Here is a 25,446-nt window from a genome sequence, read left to right on the forward strand (position 1 = left end):
GAATGATGTTCCAATGTAAATGGAAGGACAAGGGACTGGACATAAAAATTACCTGGCCCTTAACATTAGCTTTATACTAAAGTTTACCCATTCACGCATGCATTCTTTTAATTTGACAAAAGTTTTTTTTGTTTGTTTGTTTTATTTTGTTTTGTTTTGTTTATTTGTTTTTTAATCTTGTACCATGTGCCAGGTACTAGCCACACACAGTACTGGATTTGCAAAGGTGAATAACATGGCCCCATCTTCACATAGCTCAAGATCTAGTGAACGAGACACTCTGATAAATGGTAACACAATAGAGTGAGGGTTAAATTATAAATATGTACATGAAATTATGAGAATATCACAGGAAGCATTCTTTGAGATAAGGAATGAAAAATGAATGGAATTTGCTTGATAAAATTAACTTCCCAGTCTTTGAACTCCAACAAAAATAAGATAGCTTAATCCAACAGAGGCAATACCCCCACATCCCTACCCCCCCCCCCAAAAAAAAATAGCCCAACCATGAAGCTGCATGAGAGAATAGGTTTAGAAAAGTTTGGGGGGGAAAGTCGTTCTTTTACATGCTGGTGAAATTTTGTAAATAAACACCAACTCTACAGCATTTGGACTGGTCCTTTGAACATAATTAGTGTGATAAGAGTTAAGAGTCCCACTTGTTCAGTATTCCTCTATCTCCATTTGCCTATCATGTCACAGACTTCACCAGGCAATGTCAGAGTCTAGCTAACCAATGAAGAGAGGTGAGAATTATGTAATGATGTGATATAATATGTAATAAGTATGATGAATACTGTTGGGAGAATATTCAACCTGGCTTCTATATGATTTGTTTATCTCTACTTTGCTCAGAATCATGTTTTATCTTTTCACCATGCTTTAGTTCAAGCCATTTCCCCTTGTTTATTGATCCTGTAGGTTCCAGTTTTTTAGTTTTATAAGAGAAACATTTGTTTTCCTCATATTCTTTTTCAATTGTCTAAGTTTAAATATGGATCTACTTTTTTATTCCTTCAATGGATACCAGAGGGCATTAGACTTGTCAGAACTGCCATTGCTATAATTTTACTGCATAAAAAAGATATTCAAGAAGACCAGTTCCAAATGTTTTCCCCCTTCCTGTTTACATAATAGCCTCAGGCCAAGGTTCTTGTGTTATTTTTTCCATTGTCAGACCCTTAGATGTGTTGTCTCTTATGAATGGCCCCAATAGGTGACAGCATGAAGAATCATTATAAGACTAACTTGTAATTTCATCACTTAAGAAATAGTAGCTTTCCAGCCATTGTGACTGCATGTTCCCAGGTTGAGGTAGTAGGTTGTATAGTTTAGAATTACATCAAGGGAGATAACTGTACAGCCTCCTAGCTTTCCTTGGGTCTTGCACAAAGCAACATGGCGAGAATGATCATGATTCCTCCGGGCATTATTTTCCTAGGAAAGCCTATAAAAGGTAAGATTGGGAACAGTTATTTACTGGTAATTTAGAATTCAGGTTTTGTTTAATTCTTATACTCATGTGTGTTTTCATGTTCAGTTTCTTTAGTTGGAGTTTGTTTTGCCAAACATGTGAGCCTTTGAGGGATATGTTATACCACTTATCTGTTGTCACAATAATGCTGCATAATAAACAACACAAAACCTCAGTGGCATATAACAATCAACATATATTTAACTCATGAATCAATGGATTAGTGATTTAGACTCTACCATTTTTCTGGTCTTGGCTGGGCTCATTCATTCTGGCTGTGCGTTGTAGGATGGGATGCTAGGATGACTGGGGCAACTCAGTTTTGTTCCTCCTATCACTTTCTCCAACAAATTACTCCTAGAACATCATGGTGAAGGATTAGGACCAATACTGGAGCCAGAGTGGGAGGTACTGCAAAGTTTCATGGCAAAGGACATAACAAATTTGGGCCACTTTTGCAAACTCTTTGCATTTTCTTAGATATCACCAAATTGAAAATAGTTTTGTTCCTTCCATTGGAGGAAGCTTCCAAGTTCAAGAGCCATGTTTTTTAATTCACATTTTGGAGCTTAGGCTTAGCTGGTCTTTGAATTGTATTTTATATCCTTGTTGATGAGATATACTCCAATCCTATGTAAAAAAAAATGCCCAAAGACTAGAATGGTAATGATATGGCTTTTGATTACATCAGAATATATGCATGATCATTTCTTGGTGATAACCAATGTCGCGAATAATAGACATGTCTCCTGTCTTAGACTGAACTCTCAATCTGCAATGAACTTATGAGCAGCAAAACCAGCACTAGAATCCAACTCTGTCAGGATAGAATTGATTCAAGTTCAGGTGCTTTTCATCAGAAAATAAAGACAGGTAGTGAGAAGGTGTGTAATGATTTAATGTAATCCATTTTATTATTTTGTGGTAGTTTAACATAATCACAGAGAATGTTTTTTCAGTCCATAAGTATGCTTTTCTCCCCCACCCTATCTCTAAGCTACCTTCAAGAAAAGATGAGATCCCTGTGTCATACTTTGATTCCATGCCCAGATATTTCCATGGGGAGTAATTTGTGATTTTTGCATCACTAAAAGGTCAAAGATAATAAGTCTTAGTCTGATGATAAAGTACAGCAAAAGGTTTGCTGGTATCTTTAGGCCACCCTGAAACTTCTCAGCCGAACTAAGAGCAAGACCCAAAGTCTCCTGTACCATTTTAACTTCTTAGCTCCTTCTTTTATCCTTTAGAAGAGCCTTTGGCCTGGCTTTAGAAGACGACTATCATTATTTTGTCATATTTATTATGAGTTTGACATGAAACATATTTATTACCTGTATCTGTGTTGAATAAGGGTTTACGTATTAAACATCTGTAGCCACTTGACATATAAGGACCTACTTAGGGCTGTTTATATGTTCATAAGTCTTTTATAATATCAAGTTATCTTCTTGTACAATACAATAAGTCCTCTCATTTTCAGTGGTATAAGGTGAAGTGGATTCATGTACTCTAAGAGCAAATTAGTGTTTGGGACGCCCTGCTCTAAAGACAAAGTAATCTGACTATATTTCTACTGACTTTTGTAATAGGATATATCTGCCAGAATTTAAATAACGCCTTAATTGCCTTCAGCTCATACTGATGTGATTTTTAGCCAATAACTTATGGTAGGACAAAGAGTTTGGGAACTGCAAAGAAAATAAATTGTGTCGGAGGCCACTTTAGTCACATCTGAGTATCAATTTCAGCAGTAATGGATGGGTAAAGTATTTTCCAAATGATTCATTCCTTGTCTTCATTTTGTGAGAATGTATTCTGTTTTCTTCAAGGAAACTCTTCACTGAATTTTATGTAATTGACAGTCATTTGTAGCCTCAGAAATCCCAAATACACCATTAATACAATGGCCACAATATCTTCTGGAAATTAATTTTAGGATTTAAAAAGGAAAAAGAAAGTTGAGGCAGGCTTTATTTTCAAATACCATCAAGAAATTCTAATATGCCTTCTGGTAGAAGAAATATTATTTTGATTTTTCAGAATCTGTTATTTTAATCCATCTATTTTCTAAGGCACTGACAAACTTCAAAACAGAAAAGTATTGCTGGCAACTTGACCTTCTTCAAGTAAGGAATGTTTTGCTAATGCAATGTAAGGATATTGGCCAGTTCGAAGAGAGAGTGTATGAACTTTCTTGAAGACAGGTCATCTATACTTTTTAATTTTCAGACATCAGCTTCTATTTTACTTAGTTTATTAGAAGAGATTTTAAAACCAGGACAGGATAATGCCATCAACCCCCTTTTTGCACTGGGTATGTGTGCACTTCCAAAGACATTCTTGTAAGGACAAACATTAGATCTCTCAGAGTGGGCCTTGGCTTACTGCCTTCTCTAAGCTCTCTGGAGATTCAGAGAGAAACAAGGAAACTAAGTTTTTCTTACTTCAACCACTATATATTTTTTAAATGTCTAGTGTAAACTGTGAGTGGAAAAACACCCCCATTTTATGACTGTTCTTTCTCAGCGACTCTTAAAATAAAAATGATGTGATCAATGCATGGGGTATAATCTTGGGTAGCTATAAGCAAATACTTAATTTCAGATATTTAGGTAGTTACTCTGGGGAAAATAAATCTTTAGGAATGTACATCAACTTCTCCCTTTAATTGTAGTCAAAGAACCTATCTTTTAAATAGATCTTGTTTTCCCCCCTCCCTACAATACAAAACCCTAAGATATAGCACTATGAATGTTGTATTTTAAAAAATGGAGACATTATGACAGTGAGCATGATTATAAACATCTTCAAATTAAAATAAGCACTCATTCAACAGAAGCATCCTTCAATAGCACATGTAAAGAGAATCCACCTAGGAGTATGAGTGCTGGTACCCATCCTGATTCAATCATTTAAACTACCTGAACTTCTTTATGCACAGATGCAAACTCATGGAATGGAACTGGTTAATTTCTGAGATACCTATAATATTGAATATTTTGCAACTTTGGGGGCCATCACTCAGGAATCTTAGAGTGCAGTGAGTAATCTTAACCACTTAGCCTCCATATTCTCCTGTCTTATAACATGGGAAAGTATTTTCCCAATTCTGTCCCATACTGTCAAAGAGACATGGGCAGATGATAAGGAAGCGTTTGCAGTGATGTCTACGTGAAGCTACTAACACTGGAGGCAATGTTAAGACAATGGAAAGGGTAGCCTAAGAAATAGTAAATATATGTCCCCTTGTTCCTTCCAGTGCTTGCAGATCACTAGGGTAATAAAGAAAAGTAAATTAGTTTCTGCCAAGTTAATGTCTATGATCAGGCACTGAATATCACTTTACAGTGTAGATTATCTCAGTGGTGAGCAGGAGGGGGAATATGTCAAACACACCATCTCCTTTCCCTGGTCCCATTTGTGCTCTTTCTGAGCAAAAATTATGTGCTTCATGCTCTACCGCCAACTGCAGTATGGAGCACATGAGAGCTTCTGTGGCCCTTCTCAACCCTTTTACATCAGTCACAGAACTCCCACTGTTCTGTGCTAATGCAAAATGCAATAACGTTTAGCATCAGGACATCTCTGAGTCAAGAGGTTAAGGGAAAACACATCTCCCATTGTGTTCCTGCAGCTCTGATACTGTTAATGGCGAAAACACCATGGAGACAAATAGATCTCCCTTTATTCAGGAAGCTTTGAGTGAAGAGAAAATATATATGACATCTTTACAGCATGAGAGCCCTCTCTATATGGTGCATTAGGGAGGGTGGAGGAGGGGAGAAGTTCATGGAACCTCTGGGTGATAAGCTTGAGCCTTATCTAGGGGAGGATTCTGCCTTCTGCGTTTTCTTTCCATGGCTTTAATAAGTCCTTCCAGTTCTAGCAGAGGGAAATGAGGTACAGCCTTTCAAGGCACAAATAGGGAAAGAAGACTCTCTGAATAACCATTGCAGAAAGCATGATGGGGTGTTTTCTACAGTGAGACCCAAAGCGGTGGATGATGACCTAGCTGTGGCTTTCTTCCTTATCCTACTTCTGTGCATCTTGACTCTCCTCTGTGCTATTCAGGTGTAAGGAAGGTGAGTCAATCTATTTAGAAAGGAACCAAGACTCCCACAAAAATCAATATGTTGTGATTACACTGAGATTTTTTTCACTGGGAAATTTCTTGAAAGTAGACTGTGTGCTCTGTGTGGCCATACAAAAAGTTCATATTTGTGATCTTATTGTTCACTCATTTCTGAGAACCCGCCAGGGAAATCTTAGTCGAGATCACTTCTTATTTCCATAGGATGTTAACAAAGCTTTTCCTTTTTTATATCTTTTATTGTTTACGAATTGTGATCCCAAACTAAAATCAAGATTTTCCATTTCCTCAAAACCTGAAGAATTATTCCCTCTTTGTTCCAAACAAGAAAAAAAAATCTGGATCAAGAAAACATTGAAGGGTTTGTCTTCCCATTTTAACTCTACCAAATAACCATAAAATTTTCTTTGTTATTTATAGTCTTTGAAACATTTGGTGGACATACATTGTTGATTACTGCCCAGTCCTGCTGTCAGAGAACTACTCTGGCTTTGAGGACTGGGACAGGGGAGAGGAGTGAGGATGCAGCTTCGCTCATGGACCTGGAAACTTCCCGATATACTTCCCAGACAGGCTGATACAGTGTTCAGTATTGATTCCGTTGCCACTAAGGCAGCCAGATTTTATGTATAAAAGTTCATCAAGCCCAGGATAGAGGGACAGGAATTCCAGAATGACTCATTGTTTGATGAATAAGGCCCTGAGTGTTCTGTGGTTGCCATTTTAAAATTTGAATAAAATGTATAGAATTCAAATCATAACTTGAATTCCAGATTGGGACAGATCATGCTCAGTGGTAAAACTGCAGTGTTATAGTGATCTGCTGCTTCGGGTCAACTGCTAACCAGCAACTTCAGCACATAAATGGCACACTCAGGATGTACGTTCTAAGCCCTCTAAGGAATTGGGAGTCTTAATCTATTTGTAGCTTTTTATTATTGAGTAATGAACTGCTGCCAAAATACTGGAACCAATATGCAAAACGTGTATTAAATCAAGCATAATTAAAGGAGAAAATCTCCCCAAAGACTGAATAGAAAGGTACAAAATACATTTATGGGAAGTAAACTTTTTATTACCTGCTATGACCAAGGAGCAGTTTTCTGGTTAATCATTTTAATAGAATTGCCATATATGAGATGCATGAATGACCAGTTATTAAAATACCTTCTGCTTAAACCTGAAGAGTCTACTAAGCACAGTTTAACATTTCTTAAGGTTTTTAAGTGATTCAGAATCCTCTATGCTTCAAGGTCAGCATTACAAAGCTAAATTTATCTCATATAGTTGTTTGACATGTAAAAGCGCCAATTATAGACCTCGGCTTGGCAGAATATTGGCTAAACCAGATTTTTACCATTTATGTTCTATGAGTTGAGTTGGAAGCTCATGTTAGCATTGACTCTCTGATTTCTTCTGATGGGAAAATGCCAAAATGTCCTGCTGCAAATTAAACATTACTCTTAACTAATCTACCAAAATGTTTAGTTCTGAACACAGCATACCCATTACCCCATGACCTCAAGTGCTTCTAAGTGGAGCCGCCTCAGTTGGCTCCCCGTGCCTTGCCAGCTGGTCTCCACCTTGTTTTATCCTGCTTGTGCTCTTTGCTCTCAGAAGCTAACTTCAGGCATGGCCTCCACCTTTCCCTCCTGCCACCCTCACCCCATCTGCTTCTGAATGGGTTTGGTGAAAGAAAGTCACCAAGAAGAAGTTGCAAGGAAAGCAGAGAGAGTTTAGGGTACTAAGTCCCCTGACTGTCTCCCTGCTGGCCATGGGTGGGCCTGGCTTCATTTCTTACTGAAGGAGTCCACCTCAGACCATTCCAACTCTCAACTCCAGCTTCTGAGAGCCACTCCCTCTCCTTGTTGTTTTAGTCCTGGGCTGCTCCTGGGACACCTCACCATCCTTGTTGGTCCCCCCAACTTTGCCTAATCTTTTAGAAATCTTTGCATTAAACTTCCCTCAGTTTCCCCATCTAATGTGCAGTTTTGTCCTGATTCTGATTCAACATCCAAAGTCAGCATTAGGCCAGATAGCACAAGTTAGAGGCACTCACTTTACATCTTGTGTGAGAAATGAGCAATAAGGGAATTGATATTTATCTTTCCCCTGAAACCATAAGCTCTGGAAGGGCAGGGACCGTATCTAATACCTCCTTTATAATTCTTCACAAAAATCTGGCAAAAGGCTTAACTCACAGTGCATGCTCAGTGCACATGGAAGGTCTTGAGAAGTTACTCCAAAATCCTCAAATTTGTTACAAGCTTAAATGGAATGTAACCTCTTGACTCAGGATATAGACAGAAGTCAAGGGCCATGTTATTATTTTTTTCAATAGCATTTCTAATGTAATATAATCTCACTTGATGCAAATATCATCCTGATGCTAGAAATTCTAACTCAATAAAATTAGAAGATTTTCTTCATGGGTCAGGTTGATTTGTGTTTAACAGATGAGAAGTAATTTTATTTTAAAAGTTTAGATTAATATTTCTTTATATTATCAACTCATCCCCTGCAACTTGTTTTTTCTATCTGTGTGTTTGTGCATGTGTGTGTGTGTGTGTGTGTGTGTGTGTGTGTGCATGCATATGGGTGCGCTGGGGACTTCTTTTGCAATAGTATTGGCAATTTTCTGAATATAACCTCGGTAGGGGGAAAATGTAGAATGTAATTAAAGTAGGATGTAAGAACAACAGAACAAAGGGAATAGTTACCAGAGCAGGTATCTTTACTATTTCTTTAGGGATCCCATTGCTGCTTTACTTTGACCTTTATCTTTATGCCAAACTTCTCTAAGCTTGAAGCTTCAAAAATATTTCATATTCTATGTAATATGGAAAATAGTTTGAATTGGAAAGCACTAAGTTGTAATGATATTGTCTTTGAATTCACTTTCTACTTTGTACAAATCCATGTTATAATATCTAATTTCTCAGAAACTAGTGAAAATAGGAAAAAAACAGTTTAGGAAGAACTGGTCTTTGGATTTTCTTTACTGAAGGGAAACTTCTTGGGAAGTTCAAAGAGCAGATTCTTCGCTATTCATATTTTGCAAACAAGATCATTTCTTTGACAAATGGAGGCAAGTGGAACATTGTCAACTCAGATAAGTGTGTCTCCCTGATAACTGAACTGTTTAAAGATAATCTCACTAGTCCCCTACTTGGGAAGTGATCGAAGCACTCTTAGATAAGTTTAAACCAAAAAAGCATGGAAAATATTTTTGCCAACTGTTTCTTCTTGGCTTCTTGGCAAAGACTAACAGTTACGTTCCCTATCTAGGGACTATCTCTTATGGGCCAGACCGGATGATCTAATAGGTCTTTATAATCTCTCAATACTGTGACTTTTATCCCCAAGTGAACTACATCGTTTATTTACATAGAAACACACTCCAGGCTTAAGGAAATGCAGAATGACTGATGCTAAGGAAAGTGAGCCAGTATGACTCAAGAGTTCACTTTTTTCCTAAATAAGAATAAGCAAATTAAAATCAGGGACCTTCTAATTCTCCTCCAGCATCTCAGTATGTAGAATTTAGATGTCAGAATTCCCCAGTAGTGAATTAGTTTTCTGCCACCAGCAAATAATAAATGTGTTGTCCTGTTAAATCAGAAAACTCTGGCTGTACTTAGCAGGAAAGCTCTTTGATGGAGATTTGGTTTAATTGTTGTTTTAATTTCAAATTCTATCCCAGGCACATGGGAAATTAAAAATGTTGGGAATAATAGAAAAATAAAAATTGCTAGAAAAATACAAGCATGATAAATAAAACATAATCACTGTGCATTTCAACTTTATTAAGAATTTGTTTTTGTGCTGCAGGCTACATTTATCTGACAAATGAAGCATTGGAAGGAATCTCAATTTTTTAATAAAAACTTGTTTTTCCAGGACTATGTTGGCAAAGACAACATTTTAAAAGGAATCTTTCTTTTTTCTTCTATGTTGTACAAACATTTTATGGTTTCTCCATTGGGTAGTACTTGAGTGCTCTGGAACTCAAAATCAGGGCTGTTTTTATTGCCATTCTGATGTTTTGTTTTTTAATTGGCCCTCCTTCATAACCAGCATTGGGCACCTTACAAATAAATATAGGGACTGTCGGGGCTGGGGATGTGGCTCAAGCGGCAATGCGCCCTCCTGGCATGCGTGGGGCACTGGGTTCGATCCTCAGCACCATAAAAATAAAATAAAGATGTTGTGTCTACCGAAAAACTGAAAAATAAATATTAAAAAATTCTCTCTCTCTCTCTCTCTCTCTCTCTCTCTCTCTCTCTCTCTCTCTCTCTCCCCTCTCTCTCTCTCTTTAAAAAAAAATATATATATATATGGACTGTCAAGAGATTTTGCTTCTGAGGGCTTTGGACATCTCAGATGATTATTTACCTAATTTACTATGGCATATGGTTAGAAGAATGTGGTCAAGATACACCTGTTAAGAAAGTGATGAAAAACTAGTATTACCCATGGATTGAGTTTCTGAGACAAGTGGACACACTTCAGGATATTTATTTTTAGAGAAGGTGTCTTTATTGCTGATCCCCTCTGTTGGAAATCATAGTAGTAAGAGATTCTGTCTGGGGGCTTCATGATTGGTCCTTACCATTATGTTCTCTGCTTTCAGAGTCCTAATTGTCATTTAGAAAACATTTCTTTTCAAAACTGAGGGAAAAGGCCATATAAATATGATGCACAGATTACTGACCTCCTATGGCCTATTGTACAATTGATTATGTTGCTTGTATGTAAACCAAAGCATTTTTTAAAAAAGGATAACAGCTTTTCTACAGGTTCCATAAAAGTCACTGCCAACCTCTCTGTATTAGGTGGAAATGTCTCTCAGAGTCACTTCTAATAATAAATTCAACCCAGAATGTAGTATATATTCTCATCATATAGTTGTATCATTTATTAAGTGAGAATTTGGCCTTCATGGACATAGCTAATTGTACTAACTTCTAAATTCACTGTCTTAGCACATATTCTATCTACAATTTATATTATAACCTGAAGTCACTTCCAGAGATCATGCTTTGAAATTATCCTAAAATTTATATTGTTGCAAGGTTTGTGTTCATGGTCAAGGGTATGTTTGTTTTGACTGTGTTCTCCAAAGCCTGAGTTAAAGTCCTCTCTGTTTCTCTGCCTCCATTAAAAATTAGGCCGCTTTTTCTTTTGTCTCACCTAATTATTCACTCAAACACTAGCATGTCATATTTCATGATGTTAAGTGTTATCCATGTCTATTTTAATGCAGTTTAATGTGAATTCTTTGATGGGATAGACTCCATCCTAATTATCGTTTTAGTCCCAAGCTAACACATAGCAGTTGCTCTATAAGTTTTTGTTTACATGAACCTTTGTTGTTGTTGTTGTTCAGTGAACAATTTTTGACAGAACTGTGGTTTAGGAAATAATGAACTCAGATAGCATTTGAACTCCTCCTGTAAATTCTATATAGTTTTTTGGTAGCACCTACAGAATACTTGCCTTTTGTTCTGCATCTGTTTCAGTGTATAAAATCACATCTGAAATAGGTTCAAAATGCAAGTGAAAAGTGGGTGCAATTAAGTATGAGCTCTTGAGAAGTTTCCTTAGGATGTCCCCTGAAGTTACAGCATTCATTAAAGTATGAACATGTGGAAGAAGCCCCAAAGAGAAATATATAAAGGCTAATCTGTACAGAACTAACTTATTTTCATTACTTTTGTTTTGTTTCAGAGTAATCACATGCAATTTCCTTGAAACAATACAAAATTTACTTGGGAAGAGGTATTCCTTGTTAAATGGCCAGGGCTTGGTGTCCCCTTTTCTGCATTGTTCATTGAGTGTAAATGAAGCCATCATGGTCGTGAAGATGATGAATGGCTTGGCTTTGATGTTACCAAGCTTTCACAGTTGCTGTATCTTCCTACTGAGTTACATTTCTCAGGACAGTTTTTGATGTTCCTTTTTCAACTAAGGAATACATTTTATGATAATGGTAATAGGGATGGAAATGATGGTGATTTATTTCATTAGAATTCACCATGCAAATGGAATGGAGAATAAATATTGAGTCACATTTGTTTTACTTAATCAAAATTGAAAAGTCCTTCAAATTAGGGGATGCACCATTATAATATCAGCCATGTCCAGCAATGACTGTTCAGGGTATAACTGTATTAAATATATTTATCCTGACATTGGCTTCTATTTTGAAATCTCAGGAATGAAGTCCATAAATCTTCACATCTAAGAGAATTTCAGACAACCCTGCCCAAAGAGTTAATATGTAATAATTAACCACCCATCCTCAGGTATTCTCAACAGATTTCATTTTTCCTTATCAAATAAGTATTATTTTGCTGTTTTTAATTATTAATTACTAATAGTCATTAATTTACTACTCTTTTTTCCCCTATTTCCAACTTTATTTTACTAATAATATGGTTATTAACAATGTGTTCATACCACCCTCAGTCCTGTCTGTTTTTCATAGATTACATGTATCTGTACATATATACATTATATGCTACATATGTACATATTAGGCACATTAGAACATATTATTTAATAATTAAATAGCAATTTACTGAGAATTTATAATAGGTGCTATATAAAATTTATAATAGGTGCTAAATTTAAAAATTACAAAATAAGTACTTCACCAATACAAATGTATTGGTTACAGGTCCAAAGCACTATGGTGAATCTGAGAAAAAAGATCTTTCCAGTTGTAGAATCATAGAAGTCTTCCTGGAAGAGATGTGTTTAGATGTGGGGCTTGTTAGAATGGCTAAGATTTTGAGGGCCAGAAATTAGAGAGCAAAATATTCCTTTTTTTTTCTTTTTTTTTTTATTGGTTGTTCAAAACATTATAAAGCTCTTGACATATCATATTTCATACATTAGATTCAAGATGGTTATGAACTCCCAATTTTACCCCAAATACAGATTGCAGAATCACATAGGTTACACATCCACATGGAGGAAAAGTGTAAACAGAGGACTTGGTTGGCAAGCATTAGGATGAATCGGAGAATGCAAATAGTCCATTGGGCCAAGACACAGTTTGCTGATGTTTAGTAGAGAAAAAAAAAGTGTTTAAAGTAATCTGAAGTCAATTTGTGGACTCCAATACTGGGTAAAGGTGTTTGGAATTTTGCCAGGTCACTATGGGGAGCCGAGGGGTTGATTAACTGTCTACTTTTGATGATTAATTAGCTTATAAAGTAGACAGGACAGGGTGTGGGGAGACCAGTTAAGAACTTATTATCATGGACTCAGGTGATCTTTGTGCCAGGCTGAAGGAATGAGTTGGCTGTGAGTGTAGCGAGGAGGGAATATCGCACAGATCTTCTGTCGGCTCGAAGCAGTGGATGCATAAGAGCCAGAGCAGTGATGATTTGTTGAGGCGGACGAGGTGGATTGATTCTTCTTGGACTTAAACAGTATGGTTCCGTGGATTTCTGCAGAAATAGTTGATTGACTGGCAATGGAAGCAGAAGAAGCAAATGGTGATTACTGGAGATCATAGTTTGAGAAATAAAAAGAGGTAGAAGGTCTGAAGATAAGAGATGACGCTAGGGGCAGCATCATCAGTATGACCTCACAGCTGTCATTGGCTCAATAGAGATGAAATTGAGGACAGCCAAAGAGAGTGATTGGCTGGGGAGATGGGAAGGAATTTTGGAGTTTTTACGTCGTAAGTTCAAAATGAATAGATTCGACAGAAGTGGAGAGTGGGATGTGTGGTCACTAAATGGGATTTCCTGAATGAAATTGTTCCAAATACTGAGGGAACTCAGGTTGTAGTCATGCATTATTGATGACTTAAAGGGAAAGAAAATAAATATCATTAGAATCAGTGAAGCCAGGAAATCCCTTAGTGTGGCCAGGATGAAGGCAAAGTCCATAAACTGAGTGGAAACTAAGTTGCGGAATTGAAATACTTCCAAAACTGAAACAAATTCAGAGCCAAATTTCCTTGATGTGTCTTAATCTTAGTGAAGAAGCCTCAGTCTTTCTGCTGGGTTCTGATAATTGAAGAATTCTTAGTTCCTTACTAACTTTTTGGCTCATCATTTAATGCGGCTATTGTACTTATTTTCTTATTCACCAAAGACAAAGGGCCGATAAATCCATAATCTGTGGACGTATTTAAAAGAATAGTCAAAAATCTTCATTACCCACAGACTCCACATTTGTGATATGTGCATTGTGAACATATGCAGAAAAATGAAAAATGTGTGTCACCTGATGCCACATCTTTTATAGTCTTGCACTTTTCGTGGATAGTTTGGCTCTTTAAAATGGCTTCCAACTATAATGCTAACATGCTGTCTGGTGTCTCTTTGTATAAAAAGACTGCATTGTGCCTGCTGGACAAAATATGTATGGTAGATAAGCTGAATTCAGACATGAGTCACATGACTGTGACAGTGGGCTCATTGTTAATGAATCAACATTACATATTAAATAAAAAGTCTTTAAATAGAAACACATGTAAAACAAAGTTAAGTCATGATCAGTTGAAAAACCTGTGACCACAGGCTTCTTTCAGTAACCCTGTCCTTCCTCCAGGAGCAGTTCTTCCGTATTTACTAATTTGCCATTCACAGCAACTAGGAAGAGCACAACTACTGCAAATAATAAGAACAGAGTACAACTTGTTTGTTTCAGTGAATGGGAGCTGTAGATCCTTCATAGTACTTCATGTATTTGCATATCAATTGATATGGCAATGAGAATTGGAAATATTCTTGGGCTGTCAAACCAGTGGATGCCATCTAACTAAGTCCCTCCCTTGTTCTAGATATTCTATTGATACAGACTGAGTATATTTTGGCTGTTTGGGGGGAAAAATAGTTGACTTTGTATCTTCCTTATAAATAATTCATTCCCCCTTACTCTTATCCTGACCTCCTACCCTGGAGATTTTCTAGAATAATAATTGTACAGGACCTCCCCCATCCAATTCAGTTGGAGTTTTGAACCTAGCATTCAAAACTTATTTATTTCTGTCACATTTTGTGCTCTTCATTTTGACCTCTTATTGGAGTTCTCTGTAAACTTTGATCTTGTCATCTGGCATAGCTTTTATTTTCTCCCCACTTTCAATATCTGCAGATTTAATAAGAATATAATCTATTTTCATTCAAGGCTTTAATAAAATAAACAAGACAGGGGGTCAAGTACAGAGCTCCTGGGCAAACCATGTAGGTCTAGCCAATTCACAGTATAAAATAGTTCCCATCTCTACTTTCGTGCGGCCTCCATGTCTTGTCCTGAGGGAATATGGTGGGAGGGTGGAGGTGGGCAGGAAGAACATGGCATGGTCATTGACACTGATGAGCCTGACCTAACTAGAGCCCAAGGAGGCATGTTGGCCAGCAGCTCTGAATCCAGTTACACTTCAAGGAAGATAGGTCACGTTATGCCGTACAGGGATAGACATCACTGAGAATGACAATTCTACAATGTTTTATTGCTTGTGAACTTTCCTCACATTCATGGTCTCATAAATATGAAATGGAATGAGATAAGTTGTCTAAGAAGATTTTCATTTAAGGGATGATAAATTAAAAGCAGAATTTAAAGCAGACTATTCTGTTGATGGAATTCTACATGGACTGTGGCATGACGTGACCAGAGAGAGGGAAAGAAGCTACTGGAATTCTCCAAGAGGTGAGGAAGCAAAGAACTCAGATGATGATGGTAGTGAAAAGTACACAGGAAGGGACAGATGAAAGACATCTGCTGCACAGAGGAGCAATAGGACTCAGCAACTAAAAATGGATTTGGTGAGGGAGGAGGAGACTCAAATCAAAGATGACTTTATACCTGGAAGATTGATGTTGCAGAGTGTGGAAAAAGAAAGTGGTAAGCGGACCTTGTGTAGGGTGAGGTAAGTTTCATCAACCTGTGCTTGGCTTAATGGTGATGAAGAGACAAGAGGAATTCATAGACGAGAACCTAAGACGGAAGAGTCACCATTTTTAACATAGAGAAGGGTCTTCTGTGGAATGAGATTTTCACATAGAAGCTTAAATGCCCCCCTTTTGCATGGCAGAACTGTAGGATAGCAGCAGCCATCAGTACCCCTTGGTTTTCTAGCACCTAGGTGGATTATTGCAGAAGTGATATATCCTTCCAGTTGAACCAAGGATCGTTTAACTTTGCAGATCCATTTCAGATGTTGTAAATGGCAAATGTGGCTAGAAAAAGTCTTGGAAGAGGAAATTGGCTAAGAAAAAATATGTCTAAATCCTAGAATGAGTCACAGGAATAAAATCTTGGATATCTTATTTAACCATCAGCAAATTGTCTGACAAAGTCATCCACCTACTTCTAAATAAAACAAGCTTTCTATGTTTTCCTTCCAGTGGATACTCAATTTATGGTCCTTTTAAACCCACCCCACCCCATACAAATGAGTGCAAAGAGAGAATAGAAAGATGTTAACTTGAAGTCCCATTAATCAGCCTTTAGAGAAGACCCTATTATTAAGTACTTGATCATCAAGATTACCAGACATTTATTAAACATTTGATTGTATTTATGCAAAGAATACACACACAAGGCAAAAGTCACATGGGCCTACCCTCTCTGGGTATATAGACCCTACAAACAAGAGAGAAAATATGGTAAAATGGCCACATAGAAGTGCCTAAATAAAGAGCTTAAATGGCTCTATTCAATTATGTTAGCAAGGCCTCAGCTCTCCTGTTTTATCAAGGAACACAATTTTCCATATAAGTAAACTTTTACAGAAACAAAAGCTTGACTATACAGGTATCACAACCCCTGCCTTTTCAGTCTCTTCAAATAATTTTGGAGAGGTTACTGGAAATTGAACCACTGAGCCATATCCCCAGCCATTTTTTTTTTTTTTTTATTTAGAGACAGGGTCTCAATAAGTTGCTTCTGGCCTTGCTTAGTTGCTGAGGCTGGCCTTGAACTTGCAATCCTCCCTTCTCAACCTCTTGAGTTGCTGGGTTACTGGCCAACACCATCATGGCTGACTTCTTTAAACAATCACTATCTCACCACTTGATGGCTAGGATTCATCCTCCATGAGTAGCTATTACTGATTTTTGTGTTCTTAGGTGTCTTTCTCTGATTTTTGTTCTTTAGTTATCTTTCGTGCTCTGCTATGGCAGTTGTTTTTCTAGGTTTTCTTGTGCCTGCTTCTCTGTAATCTTCCCCTTCACTTGTAGTTTGTTGCTCCAAAGCATCTTCAGACCTGGGGGGAAACCAGATTGTCACAATTGTAAATGAAATGGGTCGATAGACCATTCTGAGTGGAAAGGCATCACTGTATTGTGGAGATGGTGAGATTGCCACTTAAAGTGTTTGATTTTCTTGTGTTCGCATTCTAGACTGGGATCCAAAAAGTTGAGGTTGAAGAAATACTGACCTCTGGGTAAGAGAGGGCCTGCTGCTACATCATACCACTGATTATGAGGTCCTAAGTTAACACCTAATGTGGGGATAAAGTGCAAAGTCTCATGTCTGGAAAGTGAAGAAATGACAGACATCACTGTAACCAGCCTGAGAAAATAAAAATTTAGCTTAATATGACCTTATAAAAAGAAGGTTATCCAACTCTAGTTCTGAATGTCCTCTCCAAAATATTCATAGATAGAGATGCCATTTTGTTAATTTCACCGGAGGCCACATTCTTATACTCGAGTAAAAGGGTTTTCATTCTACTGAGGACGATCATTTTCAGAGCTTCTGAAAAGCTCTGACCCCAATGAGTCACAAAACAGTGCTCAAGAGAGCCAAGCACTGAAGAGTCAGCTGAAAATATAAATTTTGGTAGAGAAAAGGAAAAGGGCTACTCTGCCCTCATGTATCTGGGTAAAACTACAACCTTCTTTTATTCCTGAAATGTTAAGAAGTGCCAAGATTGGCTTCAATTTCAGGTCTTCTGTTAGGTTTTGTTTGTTTGTTTGTTTGTTTTTCTGTACAGGGAATGGAAACCAGGGGCACTTACCTACTGAGTCACATCACCCGGCCCTTTTTATTTTCTTATTTTGAGACATAGGTAGGCTAAGTTGCTTAGACCTCACTAAGTTGCTGAGGCTGGCTTTGAACTTGTGATCTTCCTGCCTCAGCCTCTCAAGTTGCTAGGATTACAGTCATGTTCTACCATGCTCAGACTATGTTATCATTTCTTGATGAATAATGGTGAATTCCTGACAGTGTCTAGATAAGCTTTTCATGTGTCAGGTGATATTAGCTTTTCTTTCTTTATTTACTGTATTTAGGTTCCACTAGGTACACAAGATGGGTAATCTTCTTCCTTCTCCTTGCCATACACTATTTTAATGGAAACATGGTTTTAAGACTTGAAATTTATGATAAGCTCTAGGTTGGCTATTTTAAAATGATATAGAAATGGTTCAGTTAAGACCACCATTTAGATTGCTTTACAGTAATGTCAGTAATAGGAGAATCTGCCGACAGATTGAAATAGGGTTTGCATTTCATTCATCTGTACTAGGTGAGTGTAGAGCACCTGAGAGCACAGCATTCCTACTTTAAACACCGTTAAACTACAACCTGGGGAAGACCATGAGCTCAGGGTCATCCTGGGATCTGGAGAGCAGCAGGATAGGGCTGTCTTGGAAGAAATAAGACTGGAAGTTCAATTAAGGAAGAAGGGTTTGGTGACAGCTGAATAAGGTTCAGGTACAGGGCAGTAATTGACAAGATAGGGAAAAGTCTCAACAGATAGTATTCTAAAATTAAAAGTGGGTGATAAATGGGGATATATTAACAGACAAGTTGAGAATCAGTTTTAGTAAAGGAAGGTTTCCTTTCTGCTTAGAGTGATCTCGGGGTTGTCACAGCCACACAGAAGTTCAAGGATGACTCTTGCCCCTCGATAAGGAAGGAACAGAGACCCAAGATGGTCTCATTGCTGATCCTATTGAAGTAGCATGCTGGAACTGAATCAATATTTCTAAGTTCATTGTTCAATTTCTTCCAGAAAATTATGGAATGGTTTTTGGTTTTTTTGTTTTGTGCAGTACTAGAGATTGAGCCCTAGGCCTTGGGCATGCTAGGCAAGCATACATCCAATGAGCTACATCCCCAGCCCTCTGGGTTTTGGCATTTGAGAGGTCTTTTCCTTATTGTAAAATGATTTCAAGATGGGAAAATTCAGTTCTACAAAGGTTCCTGGTGACATCATGAGAAGAGAGAACTTTCTAGAAAACTTTCTTCCTCAAAGAAACATTTTTAAAACTAACATTGCCAATGACTGCACAATCTGTATCAGGAATAGAGTGAGTTATTAGCAAAATGCCTCAGACATTTTACGAGACATAGACGAGCAGCATGCTTCTCCTGGAAGAGAAAAAGATCGTGTATCTAAGTACAATTGAATTAAAGTCAGTCTAGAACTTAATCAATCTCTTCCCCCAAATACATCCCTGAGAAAAGTTTTCTAGAAAGCAGTGGCAGTCGATATCACCTGGGGATGGCGAAATCCACCTTAACTAAGATGATTGTGACTTTCTTGGTGATGTGGAAGGAGAGTCGAAATATTTCTCTTGGCTGCATTGTACTCTGGGCTTGTTCACATGCCACATTTAGCCTCCAAATCTTCCATGATAGAGGAAACATTATTGTCATTTTACAGATGAGGAAGCCATGGGTTTGAGAGGTTAAACAGCTGCCCTGAATCATGGCACATTCCCTGATACAGGTGGAGTCAAGATCCAGCGTTGAACCGTCCTTTTCTTCCAAAGCACTCGTGGGGAGGTGGGGGGGGGGGCTCTTGACTCTACCACCTGTACCTGAGAGGCTCTCATTTTGTTCGCAGAAAGTCTGGCATTGAGTATAGTTTGATAATAAACAACACACCAAACTTAGATACAGACTGTGCCTTATGAGTGGAAAGGATGTTGATTCCATTTATTTTAGATCCAAGAAGGGGGAATTTGGCAAGACGTTTTTGGCATAACTGTAAAGGTATTCCCTTGCTCTTTTTAATAAGTTTCACTTAAATCTAGTCTTCCTAAAGTTTTTGGTTCTAATAGCTTTGATTAATACAAGGTGGTTTGAGGACTTAAAAGCTAACTGTATTTGACTCATGGCCTATTCATTTTTGTTACTCTTGTTGATTCATGTTGTTTGACACAGATATTTTTCTTTTGAGTCCAATTTGCAGTTCTTAGTCATTCCTATGAGCAGACTTCCTCTTTTCCTGACATGACGTCCATGCAGATAGGACACATCCATATCTATCTCTGTATGATCTACCATAGGGGCCCCCAAACTTCGTCTGTTTGGACCAGAGGGTAAATATTTTTGGCTTTGCAGGCCATGTGATCTCTATTAGGATCACTCAGGGTGGCTATTGTGTAAAAGAACAGCTCAACAGAAGAACGAAATTAGTACAACTGTGTTCCAATAAAACAGAAGGCAGGCTAGATTCAGGTCAGGGTCATACATTGTTGATGTCCAATCTAAGAGACAGAAGTTTGTATACTCACAGAAATTAAAGGCCAACCCACATCTCCTTGTAAGAGTCCTTTGCCAGGGCTTGGTGGATCATGGAGAGAGGCAAAAGTCCCCTGAGGTCTGAGACGTCATTTACATGTGAAAACCCACATCCATCTAAAGCACACAACTGTTGAGTTTTGACAGGGTTTACATCCGTAAAACCACCACCATCGAAATTCAAGACATCAGTTTCCAAACTTTCCTTGAGTGTCTCAGTCCAGCTCTCCTTCTGGCCCTGGTGTACGTGAGCACTGATCTGTTCTATCTCACTAGAAATCAGTGTACATTTTCTATGGTATTATAAAAATGGACTTATATTGTGTCTGGTTTATTTCATTCTCTATGACAATTTTGAGACTCAAAATTTACACGTGCTGCGGCATGTGTAAATAATTTGTTCCTTTTTCTTGCTGAGTACTATTCCATTATTGTATGGACAAATAGTAATTTGTTCATCCATTCACCATTGGTGGACATTGGGTTGTTTCTAGTCTTTTGGTGCAATGAATATAGCTGCTATAAACATTTGCATAAAGTCTTTCTCTTAACATATGTTTTCATTGCTCTTTGGCAAGTTCTAGGAATAGAATTTCTGGGTTAATATTCATACATTAGATATATATTTAACTTTTTAAGACATTGCCTGTTGTCCATAGTTGCTTACTATTTTACATTCCCACTGAGAGGATATACATGAGTTTCAGTTTTTCCATTATCTTGACAAAACTTATTATTTTCTGTTTTTTTTTAATTTTAGCCTTTCTAATGGGTATATCATTGTATCTCATTGTGATTTTAATTTTTCTAATATTAATAATTTTAAGCATCTTTTCATGTGCTTATGGCCATTTGTGTAATATCTTCTTTTATGAAGTATTTTAGGATGGTTTTCTTTATTATTAGATTATTTGTCTTATTATTACTGAATTATGAGAGATTTTTACATATGCCAAGTATTAGTCTGTTCTATCCCATGTACTGCAAACATTTTTTTCTCAATTTGTGGTGCAGATTTTCATTTTCTTTTTTTTAAATGTTTTTATTAGTGCATTATAATTATACATAATAGTGGGGTTCATTTGGACATATTCATAGATGCATATAAAATAATTTGCTCCATTTCAATCCTAGGTCCTTTCCCTTTCCTTCCCCTCCTCCTTCCCATTGTCCCTTTCCTCTACTCTTCCTTCTATATATTTCTTGTTTTTTAATTGGTGCATTAGAGGGGTCCATGAAAGTGGAATGCACCATGAAGTTTTCACACACACACACACACACATAGCATAATTCAGTCAATTTTATTCCACAGTTCCTCCCCTTTACCATCTCTGCCTCCTTCTCCCCCTCACATATTTTAATTTCTTTAGCCATAATTCCCCAAAGCAAAAGTTTTAAATTTCAAGCAAACCCAATATATCAATTTTTTTCCCTTAATGGTTCTTTGTTTTTCTGTCTCATTTTTACTATCTTTGCCTTCCCTCAAATCTCTGAAGATTTTTTTCCATTGATTTCTTCTAAAAGGTTTAGAATTTGGGCTTTTACATTAATATTCATTATTTATTTTGAGTTAATTTTTTTTTTAAATCAATGTAAGATAAGGGCCAAGGTTCTTTCTTTTCTATCCAGCCACCTTGCTGTTCTAGCATCATTTGCTGGAATGACTCCCCTCCCCACAGAGTTTTGTTGGCATTTTTGTCAAAAATCAATTGACAGTGTACAAGTACCGGTCTTTTTCTGGACTATATTCTGTTCCATTGATCTCTCTGTTCTTTCCTCTAATATTCCTCTATTTTTACTGATCTAAACATAGAATTAATCTTGAAATAAAGCAGGATAAAACATCCATTCTTTTTAAATTATTTTGAAAATTCTAGAATTTGTATTTTCCACATAAATTTTAGAGTGAACTCTGAAATTGACTTGTGTGTATTCACTTTGCATCTTGTGATTTTACTAAATGAGGTTATTAATTCTAGTCATTGTTATGTAGATTCCTTAAAGATTTTCTGCTTACAAAAACATTCATGCTGCTCCAAATATATACATATTCATACTTATGCCTTTTGTTTTCTTGCTTTTTTATAGTGACTAAGATCCCCAGTGCAATGATAAACAGATCTAGAGTAGGTACCCTTACTTTATTTCCAATCTTAGGGGAAAATCATTTAATAGATCATCATCAAGTATGATGTTAACAATAAATTTTTTGAAAGCTGCCCTTTAGCAGATTCAAAAACTTTCCTTCTATTCCTCTCATTGAGAGGTATATTTTAAAGAAAAAAGTGAATAGATGTAATCCCAGCTACTTGGGAGTCTGAGGCAGGAGGACTGCAAGTTTGAGGCCAACTGAGCAACTTAGTGAGACCTTGTCTCAAAATGCAAAATAATTTTGAAATAGGACTGGAGATGTAGCTCAGGGTTAGGGTCCCCTGATTTCAGGACCCAGTACTAAAAAAAAAAGTGAAGAATATCAAATACTTTTATGCATATATTAAAATGATAATATGCATTTCCCACTTAGTCTATTGATATTGTGAATTATATTAATTGGTTTTTAAATATGAAACCAATCTTACATGCCTAAAATTAACCCTAATGAGTCATGATGTATTTTTATACATTATTAAGTTTTATTAAAATTATGTTAAGGTTTTTTGCATCTATACTCATGCAGGATATTGGTTTACAACTGCCATGTAATTTATTTGTCTGATTTGGGTCAAAAAATGAGTTGGGGAGTGTTTCTTCTGCCTTTCTTTTCCGAAAGCATTTGATAACATCAATGTGTCATTTCTTATTTGAATATTTGATACAAATTACCAGTGATATCATGTGAACCTGAAGTTTTCTCTGTGGGAAAGGTTGGATAATGAATTACTCTAATAAATATAGAGCTATTTATATTTTCTGTTTCATTTGTGTCAGTTTTAGGGAGTTGTCTTTTTCATTTAATTTGTCCCTTTTATCGATACTACCCTACTTCTTTTTATATATTGAGCATGAATAACATCTCCTCTGTGAGACCTTTCCTGACATTTCCAGCAGAAGTGATTTTTCAACTTTGTGTCTCTCCTTTATCCAGTATCATTTATATCTCCACCTGCTGTCTCTTCCTGTATTAGATTAAAGACCTGGAAGTTCAATGATTGCATCCTATATATCTTTGAGTCTTTATCACTTTTTATGGTGCCTGGCACATAATACAATACATCCCTACAAAAAAAAAGTTCAACTAAATTATTTCACTAAATATTGTCTAATTTATGATCACCCTGATGTGTTTCCAACTTCCTTGGTGGACTATAAGCTTCTTTTGCAAAAATGGAATGTGTCATTTGCTATTCATATTCCTTCTGTGTCTTGTATTTTGAATAATTTTAAACTATTTAACAAGACTTGCCAGACAGTGCAGAAAACCAGTATTTTATTAATTCACAGAAGGGAAGTTAAATGGAAATCTAAAAAGCATGTATCAATAACGGGAGAGAAATAGGAACCAGTATCAGAAATTAAGTCCATGGTGGGCTGACTCCATTGCTTGGGCCCACGGTGAGGCAGGACTTTTGTGGTAGAGAGCAGGGCAGAGGAAAAATGCTCACTTCATGCAGCCAGGAAACAGAGAAAGAAGAGTGGAACACCCTCTTGTTATCTCAATGCTGTATTTCTCTTAACAAGTTTAATGTGTAGACCACAATGAAGTCCTATCTACTACCTAGGAGCAGAAAGATCCCCACGTTGATTTCTGAAGCCTAAAAGGCAGGGAAGAACAACCCTTCCAGGACACACCCCCCAGTGACCCACCTCCTCCAGCCACTAGCCATCTGTCCACAGCTACCACCCAGTCAGTCCATTCAAACCAGGATGGACTGGACTAGGTTACAGCTCTCACAATCCAATCAATTCACCTCCTTCCAATATTCCTGCATTGACACAAGAGCTTTTGGAGGGACAACTCATATTCAAACCATAATTAGAATTTTTTATGTGTCATGCACTGTGATAATTTATATTATTTATCTCATTTAATCCCGCCCAAATAATTAGACATAGAAGATTAATATTGCCATTTTACAGAGTCATTAAGTGGTGGGTCTGGATTTTAAATCTCTATATAAATGATCCTGTTATCTACATTCTTGATTTCCTGTAAGATGCTTTAACAGATATTCCAATGTTTCCTTTAACCTGTGTTAGACAACAACATTCTATGGTTCCCTCTGAATGAGTGTTGGAATCTGTAAGTTTAGAAAAGTTCCAAAGTGTTCCCTGGATAAGCGTTCTGCCTCTAATATGAAAATACAGACGTAGCACAAAAGATCCCAAATAGACTTGACCTCCAAGTGTGCTGCATAACTCTCCCTCTATTGTACATCAGCCTTTGCCTACAACCCTGGTGTTCTTTGGCTGATGTCAAATGCCACCATTATGGTTGTGGTTAGCTGGGGGCATCATTGTTTCCTGAGTTCCTACCCAAATGGCATAAGAGAAACCGGGAGGCCAAGGCCAGGATAACTCAAGCAGTCTCCACAGCTTGACGTGAAAGGAAAGGATCTTTTCTTATAGCTTATCTTACCTTGTGTGTGTTATAGGTCCTCTTGAGGTAGGTCTGTGGTCTAGTTCCTGCAAACCATGCTCTTTCTAATCATGCCAGGGCACAGGCTCTGTGAAACACCAGATCTCATCCCACCGTTCTGCTCTGCTAGGAAGCTCATACCTTCAGCCTCTTTTCTCTCAGCACAACAGTCCTCTGTAAGTCCTCTAGATCTAGGTTGCTTTATGATCACCAGGCCCTTCCTCATTAACAATGTAAATAGTGTGCCATCTTTCCAATGCATACTCAGTCCAAGAACTAGGGGAAGGAAAGGAAGGAATAAAATTTTTCTGATTCCAGACTACCTATTGAGACAACATGCTTTCTGAAGTCCCCCCAATGTGAAAAACAAAAAGAAACAGCATTGTGTTTATTTATTTTTATATAATGCTATGGTCAGGGACTTGATGCTTCTCCAGGGAACTGTTGGCAACACATCATTGAGGAAACGACTTAAGAATTCATGCTGGTCATCTTTCCCTGAGGTGTGTCATGGCAAGTGTGATTCTTTATGTATTATAAGCACCGGAGAGAACCGAATCAAATCTTTCTTTTGATATTCTAGTGTCAGTTGCAATAACTCCCTTAGGCATCTGCAGCTCTAGGTTCTTTCTGAGAAGTGAAGCAAGTACTCTTAGTTTCATCACCTCTGGGGAGAAAAAAGGTGAAAAGCATCCCTGTCTTTTAGGCTTCAGAAATGTGGAGATCTTTCTGCCTTTAGGTAGGAGATATGACTTCATTGTGATCTACACACTGAACCTGTTAAGAGAAAGACTT

The sequence above is a fragment of the Callospermophilus lateralis genome, chromosome 2, assembly GCF_048772815.1.
Source record: "Callospermophilus lateralis isolate mCalLat2 chromosome 2, mCalLat2.hap1, whole genome shotgun sequence".
NCBI classification, from domain to species: Eukaryota; Metazoa; Chordata; class Mammalia; order Rodentia; family Sciuridae; genus Callospermophilus; species Callospermophilus lateralis.